General features: G+C 45.0%; 1 protein-coding gene and 1 pseudogene across 1 annotated transcript in view; both read right to left on the bottom strand.

Moving 5' to 3' along the window:
* The window catches only part of PCOLCE (procollagen C-endopeptidase enhancer), a 171,870-nt gene that overhangs the window by 98,239 nt on the left and 51,656 nt on the right, over nucleotides 1-21,975 (bottom strand). The gene's annotated exons all lie outside the window — the stretch shown is intronic.
* LOC138267997 (N-acetyllactosaminide beta-1,3-N-acetylglucosaminyltransferase 2-like) lies at nucleotides 370-16,841 on the bottom strand (annotated as a pseudogene).

Raw genomic sequence — 21,975 nt, 5'->3', positions numbered from 1 at the left:
TGGCCTGTGAACAAGGGCAAGGATGCCCGAAACGCGTCTGGCCTGGAGAGAATGAATTCCATGTCTGTTATCGGCTTTGCTGGATCTGAAAATAAATACAAATGAAACTTGTTGAGAGTGCGCCTCCGTCTTGGGACAACCTTTCTTTGTGGATATATATATATATATATATATATATCCTTTCTCATCAGCCAACCAAAAAGGATTGACGTTATGACATAGTCAGATGTTTTGTTTTATTACAGTGTTGCTGTATGTAGACATGTAGCAAAATGTTCCCTGGAAGAGTGTTCTATACAGAGGCGGCTAATTACATAGTCTGCCACAAGCATTTGAAGTGCAAACAAATGTAAACCTTTTTGTTGCACCCTAACAGTTTGAATGTTGATCTTGAAACTGAGACCAGATCGTAATCATCTCCTGAGGATTCCTTCAGTGCCCCAGCATGAAGTTTGCGTTTGAACAGATGTTCCTTCTCATTTTATTTTGGATTTGCAAATGGTTTGAATCTTTTTTGTTTTTCTGGGGCAGGCCCAAACTTCTGAAGTATATACAGCATCTATCCTATAAAGGACGGTCTGCTTCCTTACATTACACAATCTCAGTGACAGATTACCAGAGCACAAAAGACCACCTCCCCAAGATACAGAGGTTAGGAACCTTCGTAAATACTGTCCGGGACGTAGCACTTCAATTTTTTGTCTTGGTGAGGTCCAGATTCTTTTACTATCTCACCAATACATATACCTTTGGTTCAGTCTGCAGTTAAGCTCTTCAAGTAATCCAGTATCTGGTGGGCATTCACAAGAAATGTCATCCTCTTCTAAAGAAAAATTGGAAATTAGCACAGGAAGTGGTGGCCTAATCCAGGAACAAACCCTCCTTCAAGGTCAAATGAAGAATCTGTCTCTGTAGTTCCAAAGAAGAAAGCCTGTATCGATTTCAAGCTCATGCCTCACTGTTTTGGAGATGTTTGATATGTAATCCTCGGCAGGTGTTTCCCTCAACAAGAAGACCCTCACTGCAGTCAGGTACCCACATTTATTCCTTTGCCGCAAGATCTTCTAATGGTTTGTTTCCAGTCAAAATATGGTGTAGGTGATTTGATATTCAGCAGAAGAAACAGATCATTGTTCCACTTCTTGGGTTGATCAGTCAGCAATGAATAGTTCTTGCACCTCTTGTAGATTAAGAAGTCTTTAAACCTGACTGCCCGGTTCTCAAAGTCCTTCACTTTGGACAGAACTGCTGAATCTCCATCACATGGATTCAGAAAGCTCACCTGCGAAGTAAGATTTCCTTCTACCGCCATATTGGCCAACAATGATGAAATAGGGTTTTGCAACTTGTAAAACCTTGTGTTCGCTATTCCGCAAGGCTTTGCTTGGGGTGGGTTTATTCCAGAACTGGACTTGTGGTTCTCGAACTTGACGTGTTTATCTTGGCTTCTACTTTTGAGACTTCCACAATTAAATGAATCAATAATTTTACCATCATCAAAATATCAAAATTCCCAGGAGTTTAAACCGCCTCTGTCCAACACTGATTTCTTATTCCTTTAGGAACAAGCAACTATAGGAGAGGATGGTGCACACTGCACATCTCTCTCGTGCCTTTTACAAAGATCCGCCTTCTTCACCTCTGCCTCAGTGCAAAGTAATTGGAGGGGCACTATTACTGGTCCTTGTGGTAGAGCAGAACAGAAGATGGCAGGAGTGCTTGGTAATTTAGAGTCTGTGTGCTAGCAGAACCCATGGGTCATGTACGTGTGCCTCGTCTTTTCTTCCAGCTTCCTCAAATCCCCCCGCATCAGGCGACACTGCCACCAAAGGAGTGGGAATTCTGGAGGTTCTTCACCTTCACTGATGAGAATGTTCAAGAATCTTGCCTCCTCGCCATGCCACGAAGTGAAGGTATTGCTCCTTCTCCTGAAGATTATGTGCTGTCCAGGTCGCAGAGCCTTCCAATTCTTCTAGGTGCAGCCACTACTCCCTGGGGGTTCAAAAAAATGGAATTTCTCATTTTAATACCCGCAAGAAGCTTTTGACAGAGGTACAGAAAAGATGTCTGAATGGAATTATACCAAACTTGGCATAAAAGGATACCTTTACTCAAGAAAGTGCCTTTCCTTGGTTAGATGTAATTCTATTCTCTAGTTTTCAAGTTTAGTGTTCGAAAAGTGTTTTGTAGGCCTCAATAAAGATAAAGATAGCTGGACAGTTATTTTTCAGATGGTCTGTGAACCTGGAATCGCAAACCAAAGTTAAAAACAAACAAAAAAATGATATGATTTGATGAGGGAGCTTTTTCTCCACCCCATATTTTTGTGCAGTAAAGTTGCATCTGCGACCCTCAGCTTCCTGATTACCTGGCTGCAACTTGAAGGAAAATTTGTGGTCTCTCTGACAGGATATAGGAACTCGGTCCCAGGTCATACCAAAACAAAAGATAAATAAAAGGTGTTGTGAGTGAGCAGTGGGAGAATCCCCTGGCTCAGATGGGGGCTCCAAAGGGACCACCCCGATGATAAAATAACCTACCTCACACAGTAGCCATGCAAACTGTAACTCGCACACCAAATGGAATGCTTATGAATTTCTAAATGAGCACAACCAAAGGGAAATGGTGGGATTTGTGACAAGACCAAAATCTTTTATTTTATGGTTAATAAAACCCTTTACAAATTTAATTAAAACATTGTGCGTTGTTGAAAGGCAACATGATAAACGCATTATTATCAAAAACAAGAAAAAGAAAGGTAAAGTATTGGTTCCTGCAAAAAACATTAAATAGAGATTGCTGCTTTCAGGTTTTTCACCAGCTTTAAAAGATTTTACAGATTCACTAACCAACTGCATGCCTGTAGCTTTAAAACATTGATTGCTGACCGGCAAGATTTATACTATACAATACTAAAGCACATAGCGACCCAAATGCATTCCAGTGCTGAAAAGAATACACTACTTGGGGGGGGGGCTGTTAATTGTCAAATAGCCACGTTTTCAGTAGCTTTCGGAAAGGAAAGTTCATTGTTGTCTAAGGGGCCAAAGGCAGGGAGTTCCAAAGTGTGTGGGTATTGACTCTAAAAGATCTGCATCTGCTTCTAGATCTTCAGATGCGAGGGACCACTGTCCTGTTGTTAAGGAATATATATATATATATATATATACACACATATATATATATATATACTTATAGATATGACACTTAAGTTCCAATTTTCTCCCCCATTACCTGAATCCCAGTAGGCTATTTATTATTTTCTCTTACTAAGATGCTTGCTGCTCTCATTCACAGGTTGGCTAAACTCATCCCAATTACTATTCTAGCAGTGCTCCAAGACTTCCCTTCTGACCTCTCTGACACCTCTGCCAGCTGTGCAAACAAACCTCTCCAAGCCACATTGTTAAGTTTAGCTGGGTCTCACACTTTAAGTTCAGCCAGTCAGCAACCCAGCCCTTTTTTGCGTAGGGTCCACCTGTTTTCTGTTCACTTGTTCGTGCTCACACTGCATTATATATATTTTTACTCTGTGGACTTGAAGTTTTGTATATGCAGCGTTTTTTTTGTATATGCATGCACATGTTTGGACTGTGTCCCCTTTTGGGGTTTTGCTGTGACAGCACTTATGAACATATGTAACTGCCTGACTTGTATGCTTCTGGGCAGAAGATGCCAGCTTGTTTGACGTAACACTGGGATGTGCGTCTGCCTTCTGCCTTGGCCTGCCAATAAACCATGGTACCTCAACAAACATTTCATCTGTTACGGAGCCTTGCCTGGTGTTTGTGTTTCTCTTGTGTCACTCTGAGGAGGGTTGAAAAAGTAGTTTCCCTAACTCCTGTATTCATTAGAAGAGCAGAGGGACATCTTTGGGGTGTATAGTGATATGGACTCCCGAACAATAAGAGATCCCTGTCACCTGAGTGCTCTATACACATTACATAGTGTTTTGAATTTGATTCTACGGGAAACTGGTAACCAATGAAGGTCCATGAACCCTTGCTTCGCTGACATGCATCTCAGTGTTTTCAACAGAATACGTGCTGCTGCATTCTGTGCAACTTGTAGCTTGTTGATGACAGCTTTGGGTGCTCCCAGGAAGAGTATGTTACCGTAGTCCAGGCGAAAGAGGACCAGCACCTGGAGCACTAGTCTTGTGGATGTTACAGGGAGTGATGGGAGGATTTTCCAAAGCATCCTGCGAATTGCATAGCACCAGGCTGAGAGTTTGGCGGTCTGAATCTCCATCAAGAGAGTTTCATCCAGCCATACACCAAGAGTTTTTATAGATGTAAAAGGGATGGGGGACGGACCCAAGCGGTCCGGTCAGCCAAGGTACCATTATGGAGAACCATTGTTCTCCAGTATCATCAACTCAGTTTTATTCCCGCTCAGCTTCAAACAGGATATCTCAATCCACCTGGTGGCCGCCTCCATACAAGGCCCCTGAGCAGACACATGCGGCTCTTGGTCAGGGGTGTGCGAGACCACCAAGTCAGTATCCTCCGCGTCCAAAATTATGAAAATCCCAAATGGTTTAACAATGAGCAAAAGAGCCCACATATACAAATTAAAAGGTGAAGGGCTTAAATAGGAGCCCTCTAGGACTCCACAATGGAGAGGATGAATGTCTGAGGAAGAGGACTTCTCCAACACCTGGAACGTGCTAATGAAAAGGAAAGACCGAAGCCTAAGATCTGATATTTAATAGCCTTAAAGACGAAAGTAAAAATTTTCATCCCTCCTAAACTAGGCCTTGGCTAAAACACTTGGGTCAGCAATTCCTTCCAGTGTTTCCGAAACAGCTCATAGTGGAGTGGGAAGATTCCATTTCCGTTGTATCTTGCCTGTGTCAAAAGGCCATATCTCAGTCTTTTCATGCAGTGTTTTAACTTCAACGATGTTGGCCTCATCAGATAAGATGGTACTGCCCTTTGAACATAGGTGTTTACTAAAGTGGCTGTGCGCTTCAGTGCAAATCAGTTAGAAGTGTCAAGTGCAAAACAACAGAGTCTCACTTGCTTTTTCACTTGTAGTCTGTGTCGTCATATTTAAGCAGACGGGGGTCACGGGCGGGGCACACATGCATACACATACATACTCCTATTCACCCATCTACATGCGCACTCACACCCAGACATTCACATTCACAAACACACATAGACCCAGCATTCACAAGCACATATACTTGCACACACTCATGCATAGCAAGCGTGCACTAATGCACGTACGTTTGTATATACACACACGCGCATGCACTAAACACTTGAAAACAAACACTGCACTACGACGGTGATCTCAGGTGGCTGGAGGGAAACTTGGTTGTTTCTGAAGGATTAGCACTGGCGCCTCTTGTTGGCTGACCTTGTTATGGGTCAGTCGGTGAGATGAGGCGGTAGACCCTTATGTGTCACAGAGGGGGACGGGGCCATTGAGACTGCTGATCCCACCCACTCTGTATCACGTCACTGATAAATACTCTGCCCTGGGCACTTCAGGGCTTAAAAGTGAAGCATGCAGGTTCAAGACTATCAGTGAATCACCCCAACCTCCAAGTGCTTCGCTGGGCTATGAAGGTTATGCCCAAAGGGCTGTGAAATCTTTAGCCCTGCAGGGTTCAGTTCAGGCAGCCAGGAGTCTGTGCATGTTCAGCACCTGGCTGCTTCATCTGAACATGAAGAATGCCTGTCAGCCTGACAAACACTCTTCATGTTTGCAGAAAGTTGGGGGCCGCTCACATGGACCTCATTTCAAAGAATTATTGAATCAGACAGCAAGGTTACTGTACATAATACTCATGATCATAGGCTTCCCATTAAAAATATGAATTTATTAAACTTATAAATCACATCTTCGAATAAGTATTAGAAAATGGAAAGTGATCCTCATGTGAGAGACAACCATAACCAAACCTAAGGTTTTACGTGGTTTGTGTGTAAGGAGATGGTGTAACCACGTATTATATAGGAAAAGTACCCCCCACCCTACATAATAAGGATATTGCAAGTCACCTTGGAGTTCCATAACCTTATAAAGGAACTTGGCCTTCGGCCTTGTTCCTGTATATGGTTATAGAACTACTCTCTGACTTGCAGATGCACTCAGTTGCCGAATATAAAGAAAAGACGTCAGAACTCTACTGTAATAAGTTATTGGAGTCGAGTTCTGATGTCACAGTGTTTGGTGCCAACAGTCGATATTGAAAGACAGGTCCGGTCCCAGAGCAGCTGTTTAAAGCAACAAAAAGAAAACATTGCTTTTCTTTCTTCTGCTCTATTTTTCTAGCTTAAAGTGACTAGTAAAAAATACATGATTGTTTTGCATTCTTTAGATAATTGTAGAAAAGTTAAAATCTTTCTGCATGTTTTCAACACTTTCTGAGTTGCTGAAACTTTCTTTATAAACAAAAATGACTTATATTGCACAGTTCGTAATATCTTTTTGCAGCAAATATCTAACAGGATTTGATGTGTTTAATTTTGCACTTGAGGTTCTTTATTTATTCTTCTTGTTTGCAAAGATGCTCTCTCTCTGAAAGAGCTTCGCACCAAGGTTTTTAGTGGTTTGTGAGAAAGGCGATGGTATGACCATGTATTATATGGAATAAAATGCCCCCTGTCATATATGATAAGGTAATTGCATGCCACTTCGGAGTTCCATAACCATATAAATGAACTCCGCAGTCTACCTCATTCTTCTCTACGGTTATGGAACTCCTCAGTGACTTGCAATATCCTAATAACAGAAGGGGGGACTCTATCAATTCTATAACAACAACTTTAAATGGGAGATGGAAGATAACTCACCATCAGTCTGGGGACCAGAAGTGTAAACAAAATAAATATTTGATTTTGGGTTTTTAAAGTTTACAATACAGGAAAAACACACGTTGAGCCCTTTTGCAACTGAGGACGAAGGAACTATTTTTAGATGGATGTGAAAAATGTTCATAAACTTTGTGCAGTCACTGAAAATGAAGGGAGCTAATCAAAAAAGTTGGCGGACCTACTGTTGCATGCCTACAGTGGGTAGAAGAAAAATGTGAATAACAATTCAAATTCTCAATAGATAATGCTCATTGACCAAAACTCTCTATATGTACATTGTCTTTGCATGTATTTGCATGTATTGTAAAAACAGTAGTCTGATGGATGAGACCCCTAAAGCTGTCTCAAAGGTCAGACCTAATTGGATAAACATTGACAACGGTAGTAGGCCTTGCCTCTCAAAGACTTTACCCAACCTTTTGTATTTGTAAATGCTTTTTACCAATGCTGTTCCGTATCTCTAGAAAGAAAAAAATTACTTATTGGCTGATGCGGAACTCTCCATGCAAAAGGGAAACCAGGCATGGTGTCGTATATGTGCGCTTGTCTCCCGACATGTGCAAACATGTGGATTGTGACACTGCAGCCATCTTTTCCTTTCTTTAACTTTTTATGAACTGATTCAATATGGTGGACACCAGCCTTGGAGCGGTAAATTAAAAAAACTACAGCCAAAACCGCATTAAAAAAGAAAGAAGTAGCAAATTACAGCTACCGAGCCCTCCAAAAAGAAAACAATAATTTTTTAAGCTCAACAGGGAGGGTGCAGGAGCAATGAAGGGACAGGGGGTATTAAGGCGCAGATGTGAAGAAGAAAGCAGTGGGGTGGAGGTGGTTGGGATGGATGGCAGCAACACGCGAGGCAGAGAGCACGAACATACATGAACTCCCACGAGGTGCCGAAATAGAAAGATAAGACATTGATCCCTGAATGTAAGCAGTGGGAGGGTAGAGGCCATCCAAGGAGATGGTAAGAAAGCAATGAAGCGGAGGAGGGACTCACAGACGAAGGGGAAGAAAGCCATGGGATAAGAAACAGGGGCAGGCAAGAGAGTCAGGCAGTGGTAAGGAACGGAAGGACCTAAAGACCTCTCCAAGTGTTGGTATTATCTGTACTAGGTCTTTGACAACAGGCCAATTAAAGCTATCTATGGCAAGATCTGGTAAAATGTACAAAGGCGCTAACATAGCACACTCCGGTAAAACAATGCATTGACTCTGACAGAGTACCATGTCAGATAATGGCAGATGATGATGTGGCAGGCACACCACATACATTCGCCAGCAGCTCGCGGCACCAAATGCACCACATAGAGTGAGCAGCTGCTCATACCCAACAAGATATACCACCTACATATATACCACCAACAGACATATACCACCTACAGACAAATATACCACCTACACCCTTATCTAGCACCTACAGACAAATGTACCACTTACAGACATATCTACCACCTACTGACAAATATACCACTTACAGATATACCACCTACAGACAACTATACCACCTACACCCCTTATCTAGCACCTACAGACAAATATACCATTTACAGACATATCTTCCACCTACACACAAATATACCACCCACACCCTTATCTAACACCTACAGACAAATATACCACTTACAAACATATCTACCACCTACAGTCAAATATACCACTTACATATATACAACCTACACACTTATCTAGCACCTACAGAGAAATATACCACCTACACACTTATCTAGCACCTACAGACAAATGTACCACTTACATACATATCTACCACCTACAGAGAAATATGTCACCAACAAATATACCACCTACAGACAAATATACCACCTATAGACATATATCCCACCTCTAGACAAATATAATACCAACAGGCGAATATACCACTTACAGACAAATATACCACTTACAGACAAACATACCACTTATATATATATCTACCACCTACAGACAAATATACCACCTACAGACGAATATATCACCTAGACATACCACTTATAGACATATATACCAGCTACAGATATATCTACCACCTTCAGACAAATATAGCACTTACAGACATATCTACCACTTACATACAAATATACTACCTACAGACGAATATGCCACCTATAGACAAATATACCACCTACAGATGAATATACTATCTACAGACATATATAACACCCACAGACATATATATATGGAAAATGTCACTTACCCAGTGTACATCTGTTCGTGGCATGAGACGCTGCAGATTCACATGCTGTGCATTATCCTGCCATCTAGTGTTGGGCTCGGAGTGTTACAAGTTGTTTTTCTTCGAAGAAGTCTTTTCGAGTCATGAGACCGAGGGACTCCTCCCTTTCGGCTCCATTGCGCATGGGCGTCGACTCCATCTTAGATTGTTTTCCCCGCAGAGGGTGAGGTAGGAGTTGTGAATATAGTAATTGTGCCCATGCAATGGAGTAAGTATGTATGTACATAATGGCCCTCATTCTGACCTTGGCGGGCGGCGGAGGCCGCCCGCCAAAGTCCCGTCGTCAGGTTACCGTTCCGCGGTCGAAAGACCGCGGCGGTAATTCTGACCTTCCCGCTGGGCTGGCGGGCGGTCGCCTTCAGACCGCCAGCCAGCCCAGCGGGAAAGAGGCTTCCACGATGAAGCCGGCTCGGAATCGAGCCGGCGGAGTGGAAGCTGTGCGACGGGTGCAGTTGCACCCGTCGCGTATTTCACTGTCTGCGCAGCAGACAGTGAAATACATGTAGGGGCCCTCTTACGGGGGCCCCTGCAATGCCCATGCCAGTGGCATGGGCACTGCAGGGGCCCCCAGGGGCCCCGCGACCCCCCCTACCGCCATCCGGATCTCGGCGGTCCGACCGCCGGGATCTGGATGGCGGTAGGGGGGGTCGGAATCCCCGCGGCGGTGCAGCAAGCTGCGCCGCCGCGGAGGATTCAATGGGGCCGCGGTACACTGGCGGGACCCCGCCAGTGGTGCCGGTCCGACCGCGGCTTTACCGCCGCGGTCGGAATCCCCATTGGAGCACCGCCGGCCTGTCGGCGGTGCTCCCGCGGTCCTCCGCGTCAGAATGACCACCAATGTGTCTTAAAAAGTATTTATTTACAGATTTACAAGTTTTACAGTTTTCATTCAAGTTTTACCATTTTCATCCAACTTATAACGGCTACAGGCTCCCGGGGAGGTGGGAGGGCACATGTGAATCTGCAGCGTCTCATGCCACAAACAGATGTACACTGGGTGTTAGAAATTGGGTTTTTGGTTGGCAGTCAGGTTACCCCCTGTCCAAGCAAAAGCCCTCACTCTAGTCAGGGTAAGTCACACACAATCCAAGATTATCCTTAGCCCACCCTCTGGTAACTTGGCACGAGCAGTCAGGCTTAACTTAGAAGGCAATGTGTAAAGTATTTGTGCAATAAATCATACAATACCACCATATAGCACCACAAAAATACACCACACAGTGTTTAGAAAAATATAGAATATTTATCAGGATAATTGTAGGTCAAAAGAATAAAGTTGCAATGGGAAATTGTAGAGATATCACTGAAAAGTGATATAAAGTGTCTTAAGTCTTTAGAATATAAACAAAGTCTCTTTCAAGCACAAGTACCTGGTTTGGAGTGGAAAAATCTCCTCAGAGGGCCACAAAGGAAGAGGTGCGTGGAAAAAGGGTGTGTGCGTCGATTTCTCCCCAGCACACACGGACTTGCGTCGTTATTTTCCACGCGGGGAAGTCGTGCGTCGTTTTCCGGCGCGCGGACAGTCTCTTTCTGTGGGTCGCGGGGATTACCAGATGTCCCGGGTCTGTGCGTGGATTTTCCTGCTTGTTTTCCGGCTGCGCGTCGTTCTGCGGGGCTGTGCGTCGAAATTACGATCTCACGGCAGGCGTTGCGTCGATTTCTCCTCTAGAGGTCGGGCGGCGTTGTCCTTGCGAAGCCGTGCGTCGGGTTTCCGATCGTCCCAAGAGCGTTGCGTCGATCAGCGTCGGTGTGCGGTGTTTTTCTCGCCGCGGAACAAGCTGTGCGTCGAAATTTTCGCCGCACGGAGCGTCCAAGTGAAAAAGAGAAGTCTTTTTGGTCCTGAGACTTCAGGGAACAGGAGGCAAGCTCTATCCAAGCCCTTGGAGAGCACTTTCACAGCCAGACAAGAGTTCAGCAAGGCAGCAGGCCAACAGCAAGGCAGTAATCCTTTGTAGAAAGCAGACAGGTGAGTCCTTTGAGCAGCCAGGCAGTTCTTCTTGGCAGGATGTAGTTTCTGGTTCAGGTTTCTTCTCCAGCAAGTGTCTGATGAGGTAGGGCAGAGGCCCTGTTTTATACCCAAATGTGCCTTTGAAGTGGGGGAGACTTCAAAGAGTGGCTAAGAAGTGCATCAGGTCCCCTTTCAGTTCAATCCTGTCTGCCAGGGTCCCAGTAGGGGGTGTGGCAGTCCTTTGTGTGAGAGCAGGCCCTCCACCCTCCAGCCCAGGAAGACCCATTCAAAATGCAGATGTATGCAAGTGAGGCTGAGTACCCTGTGTTTGGGGTGTGTCTGAGTGGATGCACAAGGAGCTGTCAACTAAGCCCAGCCAGACGTGGATTGTAAGGCACAGAAAGATTTAAGTGCAAAGAAATGCTCACTTTCTAAAAGTGGCATTTCTAGAATAGTAATATTAAATCCAACTTCACCAGTCAGCAGGATTTTATATTACCATTCTGGCCATACTAAATATGACCTTCCTACTCCTTTCAGACCAGCAGCTACCACTTCAATACTGTATGAAGGCAACCCCAATGTTAACCTATGAAGGGAGCAGGCCTCACAGTAGTGCAAAAACTAATTTAGGAGTTTTACACTACCAGGACAGGTAAACTACACAGGTACATGTCCTGCCTTTCACCCACACCGCACCCTGCTCTAGGGGTTGCCTAGGGCACACATTAAAGGTGACTTATATGTGGAGAAAGGGGAGATTTAGGCTTGGCAAGTACTTTTACATGCCAAGTCGAGGTGACAGAGAAACTGCACACACAGGCCTTGCAATGGCAGGCCTGAGACAAGGAAAAGGGGCTACTTAAGTGGGTGGCACAACCAGTGCTGCAGGCCCACTAGTAGCATTTAATCTACCAGCCCTATGCACAGGGAGTGCACCTTACTAGGGACTTATAAGTAAATTAATAGTCCAATCAGGTATGATTCCAGGTTACCATGTTTTAAGGGAGAGAGCATATGCACTTTAGCACTGGTTAGCAGTGGTAAAGTGTGCAGAGTCTAAAAGCCAGCAAAAACAGTGTCCAAAAAGTGGAGGTAGGCAGGCAAAAAGTTAGGGGTGACTACCCTAAGGCTGTCAGGTCTAACACTGGGTAAGTGACATTTTCCGTTCGATGGCATGTGCAGCTGCAGATACACATGCTGTGCATAGACTGGTAAGTAATCTCCCTAAAAAGCGGTGGCTTAGCCTGTAGGAGTTGAAGTTGTTTGAAATAATGTTCGTAATACAGCCCGTCCTACTGTGGCTTGTTGTGTTGTTAACACATCTACACAGTAATGTTTTGTGAATGTATGAGGCGTAGACCATGTGGCTGCCTTACAGATTTCTGTCATAGGTATATTCCCTAGAAAAGCCATTGTGGCACCTTTTTTCCTAGTGGAGTGCGCCTTTGGTGTAATAGGTAGATCTCTTTTTGCTTTGATATAGCAGGTCTGAATACATTTCACTATCCATCTGGCAATGCCTTGTTTGGATATTGGATTTCCTGCATGAGGTTTTTGGAAGGCTACAAACAATTGTTTTGTTTTGCGAAACTGTTTTGTTCTATCAATGTAATACATTAGTGCTCTTTTAATGTCTAATGTATGTAAGGCTCTTTCGGCTACTGAGTCTGGTTGTGGAAAAAAGACTGGGAGTTCCACTGTTTGGTTTAGGTGGAATGGTGAAATAACTTTTGGTAAGAATTTGGGATTTGTACGGAGAACTACTTTATGTTTATGTATATGTATAAAGGGTTCTTGTATAGTAAATGCTTGTATTTCACTTACTCTTCCAAGAGATGTGATACCTATCAGGAAGGCTACTTTCCAAGTTAAGTATTGCATCTCACAAGAGTGCATGGGTTCAAATGGTGGTCCCATGAGCCGTGTTAACACAATATTGAGATTCCATGAGGGGACTGGTGGTGTTCCCGGGGGTATGATTCTTTTTAATCCCTCCATAAATGCTTTGATGACTGGGATTCTAAAAAGTGATGTTGAATGTGTTATCTGCAGATAGGCAGATATTGCTGTGAGATGTATTTTAATAGAAGAGAATGCTAGTTTAGATTTTTGTAAGTGTAATAAGTAGCTTACAATGTTATTTGCGGAAGCATGTAGTGGTTGAATTTGATTATTATGGCAGCAATAAACAAATCTTTTCCATTTGTTTGCATAACAATGTCTTGTAGTAGGTTTTCTAGCTTGTTTAATGACCTCCATACATTCTTGTGTAAGGTCTAAATGTCCAAATTCTAAGACTTCAGGAGCCAGATTGTTAGATTGAGCGATGCTGGATTCGGGTGTCTGATCTGTTGTTTGTGTTGAGTTAACAGATCTGGTCTGTTTGGTAGTCTGATATGAGGTACTACTGACAGGTCCAGCAGTGTTGTGTACCACGGTTGGCGAGCTCAGGTTGATGCTATGAGTATTAGTTTGAATCTGTTTTGACTCAATTTGTTTACCAGATAAGGAATGAGTGGGAGAGGGGGAAAAGCGTAAGCAAATATCCCTGACCAACTCATCCATATCGCATTGCCCTTGGACAGAGGGTGTGGATACCTGGACGCAAAGTCTTGGCATTTTGCGTTTTCTTTTGTTGCGAATAGGTCTATTTGTGGTCCCCAGCGTAGAAAGTAAGTTTGTAGGACCTGGGGATGAATTTCCCATTCGTGTGTTTGTTGGTGAGCTCGACTGAGATTGTCGGCCAACTGGTTTTGAATACCTGGAATGTATTGTGCTGTTAGGCAAAGGTGATTGTGAATTGCCCAATGCCAAATTTTTTGTGCTAAGAGACACAGTTGTGAGGAGTGTGTCCCTCCCTGTTTGTTGAGGTAATACATTGTCGTCATGTTGTCTGTTTTGACAAGAATGTGTTTGTGGGCTACCAGTGGTTGAAATGCTTTCAATGCTAGAAACACTGCCAACAGCTCTAAGTGATTTATGTGCAGTGGTTTTTGTTGAATGTTCCATTGTCCCTGTATACTGTGCTGGTTGAGGTGTGCTCCCCACCCCATCATGGAAGCATCTGTTGTGATCACGTATTGAGGCACTGGGTCTTGGAATGGCCGCCCTTGGTTTAAATTTATAGGGTTCCACCATTGAAGCGAGAGGTGTGTTTGGCGGTCTATCAACACTAGATTTTGGAGTTGACCCTGTGCCTGTGTCCATTGTGTTGCTAGACACTGTTGTAAGGGCCGCATGTGTAGTCTTGCATTTGGGATGATGGCTATGCATGAAGACATCATGCCTAGAAGTTTCATTACAAACCTCACTTGGTAGTGTTGGTTTCGCTGTATGTTTAATATTGTATTGCGGAACGCCTGTACCCTTTGTGGACTTGGAGTGACAATCGTCTTTTGTGTATTGAGTGTTGCTCCCAAGTATTGTTGTATTTGGGATGGTTGCAGATGTGATTTTTGGTAATTTATAGAGAACCCGAGTTTGTGTAGAGTTTCTATCACGTATTGCGTGTGTAGAAGACACTGTTGCTGAGTGCTGGTTTTTATTAACCAATCGTCCAAGTAAGGGAATACGTGCATATGCTGTCTCCTGATGTGAGAGGCTACTACTGCAAGGCATTTTGTGAATACCCTTGGGGCTGTTGTTATCCCGAATGGTAACACCTTGAATTGGTAATGCACGCCTTGGATTACAAACCTTAAGTATTTCCTGTGGGAAGGATGTATGGGTATGTGGAAATATGCATCCTTGAGATCTAATGTTGACATGTAGTCCTGTTTTTTGAGCAAGGGAATCACGTCTTGAAGTGTTACCATGTGAAAGTGATCTGATTTGATGTAAAGTTTCAGTGTTCTGAGGTCTAATATGGGTCTCAGCGTTTTGTCCTTCTTTGGAATTAGGAAATACAGGGAGTAGACACCTGTTCCTTTTTGATGGTTGGGTACTAGTTCTATTGCTTGTTTTTGTAACAATGCTTGGACTTCCAGTTGTAACAGGTCTAAGTGTTGTTTGGACGTATTGTGTGCTCTTGGGGGCACATCTGGTGGCAATTGTAGGAATTCTATGCAATAACCATGTTGGATAATGGCTGGGACCCATGCGTCCGTAGTTATGTTTTCCCAGTTGTGGTAGTATGCAGTAAGTCTCCCCCCCACTAGTGTTGAGTGGTGGGGGTTTGTGAGATTGAAGTCACTGTTTGGTTTGAGGGGTTTTTGGGCTCTGGAATTCCCCTCTTGCCTTTGGGAATTGTCCACTCCTGTATGTTCCTCAAAAAACCTCCTCTTTGGTACTGGCCCTGATATGTGGGTCTGACTTGTGAGTTGGAAGGCTCTGTGGTTTGGGAACGAAACCCCCCTCTAAATTGCGGCTTTCTAAAAGTGCCTCTGTTCTGTGGGGAGTAGAGCGCGCCCATGGTTTGCCCGTGCCCGTGTCCGTGTCCTTTTTGAGCTTTTCGATTGCCGTATCCACCTCTGGCCCAAACAATTGTTCTTAGTTGAACGGCATATTTAGCACAGCTTGCTGGATTTCTGGTTTAAAACCCGAGCTCCGTAACCATGCGTGCCTACGAATGGTTACCGCAGTGTTCACTGTCCTTGCTGCTGTGTCTTCCGAGTCCATCGCAGACCTTATTTGGTTGTTTGAAATCGTTTGTCCTTCCTCAACAACCTGTTGGTCATGTTTTTGGTATTCCTTGGGCAAGTGCTGAATTATATGTTGCATCTCGTCCCAGTGTGCCCTGTCGTAGCGAGCCAGTAGAGCCTGAGAATTGGCAATCCGCCATTGATTGGCTGCCTGTGCTGCCACCCTTTTGCCTGCTGCATCGAATTTCCGACTTTCCTTGTCGGGCGGTGGTGCGTCTCCTGAGGATTGGGAGTTTGCCCTCTTTCTGGCTGCTCCCACTACCACCGAATCTGGTGTTAGTTGCTGTGTTATAAACACATGGTCCGTTGGGGGAGGTTTATATTTCTTCTCCACCCTAGGCGTGATGGCTCTGCCTTTTACTGGGTCTTGTAACACCTGTTTGGTGTGTTTTAACATGCCTGGGAGCATTGGCAAACTTTGGTAAGAGCTGTGAGTGGATGCCAAGGTGTTAAATAAAAAGTCGTCTTCTATGTGCTCCGCATGCATGGCTACATTATGGAAAGTAGCTGCCCTTGATACCACCTGCATATATGCAGTGCTGTCCTCTGGTGGTGACGGCCTTGCCGGGTAGCAATCGGGACTATTGTCTGAGACCGGTGCATCATATAAGTCCCATGCATCTGGGTCATCTTGTATCATCCCCGTGTGTGTTGGCGACTGCATTGGGGGTGTTGCTACTGGGGACAGGTGTGGTGAATGCAATGGTGAAGGCTGTGGCGAAACCCTTGGTGGTGTCTTGTCTCTTGCCACCTTTGCCCTTGGCTGCATTTCCGACTCCTGGAATGCTAGCTTTTGCTTCATTTTTATTGGAGGAACAGTTTGAATTTTCCCCGTCTCTCTCTGTATGTGCAGCCTCCTTTGGGTATGGTCTAGCTCTCCCATGCTTTTTTTCCTGCTCAAATCTGTGCCCTTGCATTTGGCTGGAAAGGCCGTGCTCTTCTGTATAGGAGCCTGTTTTCGGCTCTGAGGCTGCATGTTTCGACACCAAAGGTTTCGGTATGCTCTTTTTCGGCTCCGAGGAAACCTTTTTGACTTTGGGGGTGTCAAACTCTCGGTGCCGAGATGGTTCGGAGCTGGTATCTCTACCGGAGTCGGATGTCTTCGGCTGCTGGGAGGCCTTTTTCAGTGCTGATGTTTGGTCACCGTGTTTTCGGGTTAAGCCATGGCCTGTTGGCGGTGACATTCCCTTGGCCTTTATAATTTTCGAGTGAGTCTTTTCCGGGGCTGATTTACTCACAGTTTGTTGCTGCGCCTTCGGCTGCTCACTTTCGGACTCGTCCGAGTCCGAATCTTGAATGGAGAATCTCTCCTCTTCCTCGACGTTGATCTGTTCGGCCGGTGTCGACGCCATCTGGAGTCTTCTAGCTCTTCGATCGCGTAGGGTCTTCTTCGATCGAAATGCCCGACAGGCCTCGCAAGTATCCTCTGTGTGTTCCGGTGATAGACACAGATTACAGACCAAGTGTTGGTCTGTATAAGGATACTTTGCGTGGCAATTTGGGCAGAAACGGAAGGGGGTCCGGTCCATGAGGTTTGGAGATGGACGCGGTCGGGCCGACCAGGCCCCGCTGAAGAGTGGAAGCCCCGAAGGGCCGCCGGGGCGCTTCTTTTTTTTCGGTGTCGATGTGCTAACACTAAACCGGTACCGAGCGTGAACAATACCGTTGAATTTTCCGATAACTAGCTAACTTTCCCGATTCAAAATACGGAGCGAAGAGGAACACGTCCGAACCCGATGGCGGAAAGAAAACAATCTAAGATGGAGTCGACGCCCATGCGCAATGGAGCTGAAAGGGAGGAGTCCCTCGGTCTCGTGACTCGAAAAGACTTCTTCGAAGAAAAACAACTTGTAACACTCCGAGCCCAATACTAGATGGCAGGATAATGCACAGCATGTGTATCTGCAGCTACACATGCCATCGAACATATATATATATATATATAAATAGATGCTATAGACAAATATACCACCTACAGAAATATATACTATTTACATACATATATACTACCTACAGTCTTATCTATTAGTTATAGACATATTTACTACCTACAGACATATATACTACACACAGACGTATATACCATCTATGCACAAATACACTACCTACAGACAAATATATCACCTAGACATACCGCCTACAGACATATATACCAGCTACAGATATATCTCCCGCTACAGACAAATATACCACTTACAGACATAACTACCACCTACTGGCAAATATACCACCAACAGATATACTGCCTACATACGAATATACCACCAACAGACAACTGTATCACCTACAGACAACTACATCACCTAGACACACCACCAACAGACACATATACCACATACAGATATATACACCACCTACATAGAAATATACCACCTAAAGACAAATACACAACCTACGGACAAATATTCCATCTACAGAAAAATATACCACCTACAGACTATATACGACCTACAGACAAATATTCCACCAATAGGCATGTTTACCGTCTATTAGATATCCCTCCTACAGACATAAAGACCATCTACAGACATATATACCGCCAACAGATATATCACCTACAGCCATATATACCACTTTACAGATATGTATACCGCCTACAAATATACAACCTACGACAAAATATACCACCTACAGACATCTATCGCACCTGCAGACAAATTAACCACTTACAGACATATGCACCACCTACAGACATGTGCAGACATACAGGGAGTGCAGAATTATTAGGCAAGTTGTATTTTTGAGGATTAATTTTATTATTGAACAACAACCATGTTCTCAATGAACCCAAAAAACTCATTAATATCAAAGCTGAATATTTTTGGAAGTAGTTTTTAGTTTGTTTTTAGTTTTAGCTATGTTAGGGGGATATCTGTGTGTGCAGGTGACTATTACTGTGCATAATTATTAGGCAACTTAACAAAAAAAAATATATACCCATTTCAATTATTTATTATTACCAGTGAAACCAATATAACATCTCAACATTCACAAATATACATTTCTGACATTCAAAAACAAAACAAAAACAAATCAGTGACCAATATAGCCACCTTTCTTTGCAAGGACACTCAAAAGCCTGCCATCCATGGATTCTGTCAGTGTTTTGATCTGTTCACCATCAACATTGCGTGCAGCAGCAACCACAGCCTCCCAGACACTGTTCAGAGAGGTGTACTGTTTTCCCTCCTTGTAAATCTCACATTTGATGATGGACCACAGGTTCTCAATGGGGTTCAGATCAGGTGAACAAGGAGGCCATGTCATTAGATTTCCTTCTTTTATACCCTTTTTTGCCAGCCACACTGTGGAGTACTTGGACGCGTGTGATGGAGCATTGTCCTGCATGAAAATCATGTTTTTCTTGAAGGATGCAGACTTCTTCCTGTACCACTGCTTGAAGAAGGTGTCTTCCAGGAACTGGCAGTAGGACTGGGAGTTGAGCTTGACTCCATCCTCAACCCGAAAAGGCCCCACAAGCTCATCTTTGATGATACCAGCCCAAACCAGTACTCCACCTCCACCTTGCTGGCGTCTGAGTCGGACTGGAGCTCTCTGCCCTTTACCAATCCAGCCACGGGCCCATCCATCTGGCCCATCAAGACTCACTCTCATTTCATCAGTCCATAAAACCTTAGAAAAATCAGTCTTGAGATATTTCTTGGCCCAGTCTTGACGTTTCAGCTTGTGTGTCTTGTTCAGTGGTGGTCGTCTTTCAGCCTTTCTTACCTTGGCCATGTCTCTGAGTATTGCACACCTTGTGCTTTTGGGCACTCCAGTGATGTTGCAGCTCTGAAATATGGCCAAACTGGTGGCAAGTGGCATCGTGGCAGTTGCACGCTTGACTTTTCTCAGTTCATGGGCAGTTATTTTGCGCCTTGGTTTTTCCACACGCTTCTTGCGACCCTGTTGACTATTTTGAATGAAACGCTTGATTGTTCGATGATCACGCTTCAGAAGCTTTGCAATTTTAAGAGTGCTGCATCCCTCTGCAAGATATCTCACTATTTTTGACTTTTCTGAGCCTGTCAAGTCCTTCTTTTGACCCATTTTGCCAAAGGAAAGGAAGTTGCCTAATAATTATGCACACCTGATATAGGGTGTTGATGTCATTAGACCACACCCCTTCTCATTACAGAGATGCACATCACCTAATATGTTTAATTGGTAGTAGGCTTTCGAGCCTATACAGCTTGGAGTAAGACAACATGCATAAAGAGGATGATGTGGTCAAAATACTCATTTGCCTAATAATTCTGCACTCCCTGTATACATCGCCTGCAAACATATACACTGCCTACAAATATATCACCTACAGGCATATATAGCACCTACAGACACGTATACTACCTACAAATATACCACGTGTGACAAAATATACCACGTACAAACATATACACCACCTACAGAAATGTTTACCACCAACAGACATGAACACCCCTTACAGAAAGATATACCGTTTACAGTTGATCTGTGTAGCTCTACCACCATTGGTGGTGTAATACAGCGCCTGAATGCAGAGTAGAGGCTTCCTGGTCATAGCGCTTCATTTGCGAATGAGTACAGCAAATACCTGCAGAGGGTTGGTCAGTCTCCTCGGATCTCAGAGACTCAGTGCCAGCCAGGTTGCCATGAATCTTAAATGAACAGAGTGTTACCTCTAAAACCAACATCCGGGCACTGCGGAGTTAATGGTTTTTAGGTTTGAACTTGGCTACTTGTGCACCAGGTTCAGCTTCGTTTTGTGCATGGATAGCATGCAGGTTCTCCAATACCTCGTACCTGACTACAAACCACAACTGTTATCACTGCAACACTGAGAGCTGCACAGAGCAGACGCCAGCCCGGCAGCGACCCTGCTGGACATGAAAACTAACAAGGAATGCAAGTCGAGCCTTGCCTCGTAAACCTCTTCTGCGACCACGGGGACACTGTGGCCTTGTCACTGCGGGTCCCGGGTACACATTCCCTTGGCTGGATGCCCTCCATCAAAACACCCGGCGGCAAATTAACTTGACAGGCACCTAACCTGGCCGTCCTTCGCCACTTCAGCCCATGGCACCCCTTCAGAGGCGCACAGAGGGTCGACACATCGGGTACAAGTCATACTTGTCTCCGGCGGCCCCGGCTCACCAGGGTGCAAACGTCCCCTGGACTTGTGGAAACCAGTGTTTGCTCAACACATCTAGATTCGTTTTGGTTCTTGGCAAGCTCTGTCCCTACAGAAAAGGGGCTTGTGGCGTTGGCTAACTGCTCACTGCGGGGTCTCCGCAGGGTTGGATGGATGGATGAATGCTTTGAAAGGTCACCGCTGTGTGACCTCACATTCCTACTTGGGCATCACCCTTCTAAAACTGTGTGTGCTACCGGACACGGTGACCAGAACATCAAGCTACCGGTGGTCTTCTCAACCAAACCTTCCTCGCTGCTGGAAATCAGTGTAGAATGCACTGGTGTTGCCTACAGACTCCTTTGAGACCCCTGTCACGCCCACACAAGTGACCACACAGTGCGTTTTCTGGGGGCACACTTTCCCTGATGTGCAGCACACCGGGGTTACACCGCTGCCAGACCATACCGGCACCTCAAGGGCTGATGCGAGGTCTCCCACCGTGGTTTCCAGGTAGCGCCTCCTGCCATGCCCCAGTCTCAGAGGTGAAGCTCTCGGTTTAGGAACTATAAACACTCTCTTCTTGAGCACTCAGGGCGGGCGGTTTTAGCACCTTTAAGCCCCCCTCAATCTTATTCTCTGCTTAACTCCTGAGCCTCGTACAACAGTAGTGACCACGGTAATGGGTGATTCCCATGCCAGGGCCTTCGCAGGTATATGGAAGTGCTGGGTTGCGGCCGGGCACACTGCAGCCGCCCGCCCTCTTCGGCGGAGATAAGAGGTTAGACGAGGATGTCTGGAAAAGGGCGAGCCGAGAGAAGAGTCGGGCCTCCTGCAGCGGGGGGGTGCCGCCTGGTGACCAGTCTGTCACCTGTGGCGCAGCGGGAACCCTTCCCCGGCAGCCAGAACTACTCCACCAAGGGAGGTATGAAGAGAGGCGGGGGTTCCGAGGATGGAGCCGAGAGCATTAGGTTTGATATTGAAGTTGCAGCACCTCGGTCGCCTTTCTGACCACTGAGTGGAACGAGACAACCTGTTGTTAACTCTGCCTTCATTTCCGGAGAACTGTCCAGACACTCGCTGATGGCAATCCTGCTCTTTAGAGGGATGTGCTGCTGCGTCATCCGCTTGGCCGTGAAGATCGAGAGCATCATCAGAGTCAGAACCCATCAGGGTGTGGATCCCTTGCCCGATTCAGCGTTTTCGAT

Source organism: Pleurodeles waltl, chromosome 12, assembly GCF_031143425.1.
Source record: "Pleurodeles waltl isolate 20211129_DDA chromosome 12, aPleWal1.hap1.20221129, whole genome shotgun sequence".
Classification (NCBI taxonomy): Eukaryota; Metazoa; Chordata; class Amphibia; order Caudata; family Salamandridae; genus Pleurodeles; species Pleurodeles waltl.
The sequence above is the reverse complement of the archived record's forward strand: the minus strand, read 5'-3'. Positions and strand labels throughout refer to the sequence as shown.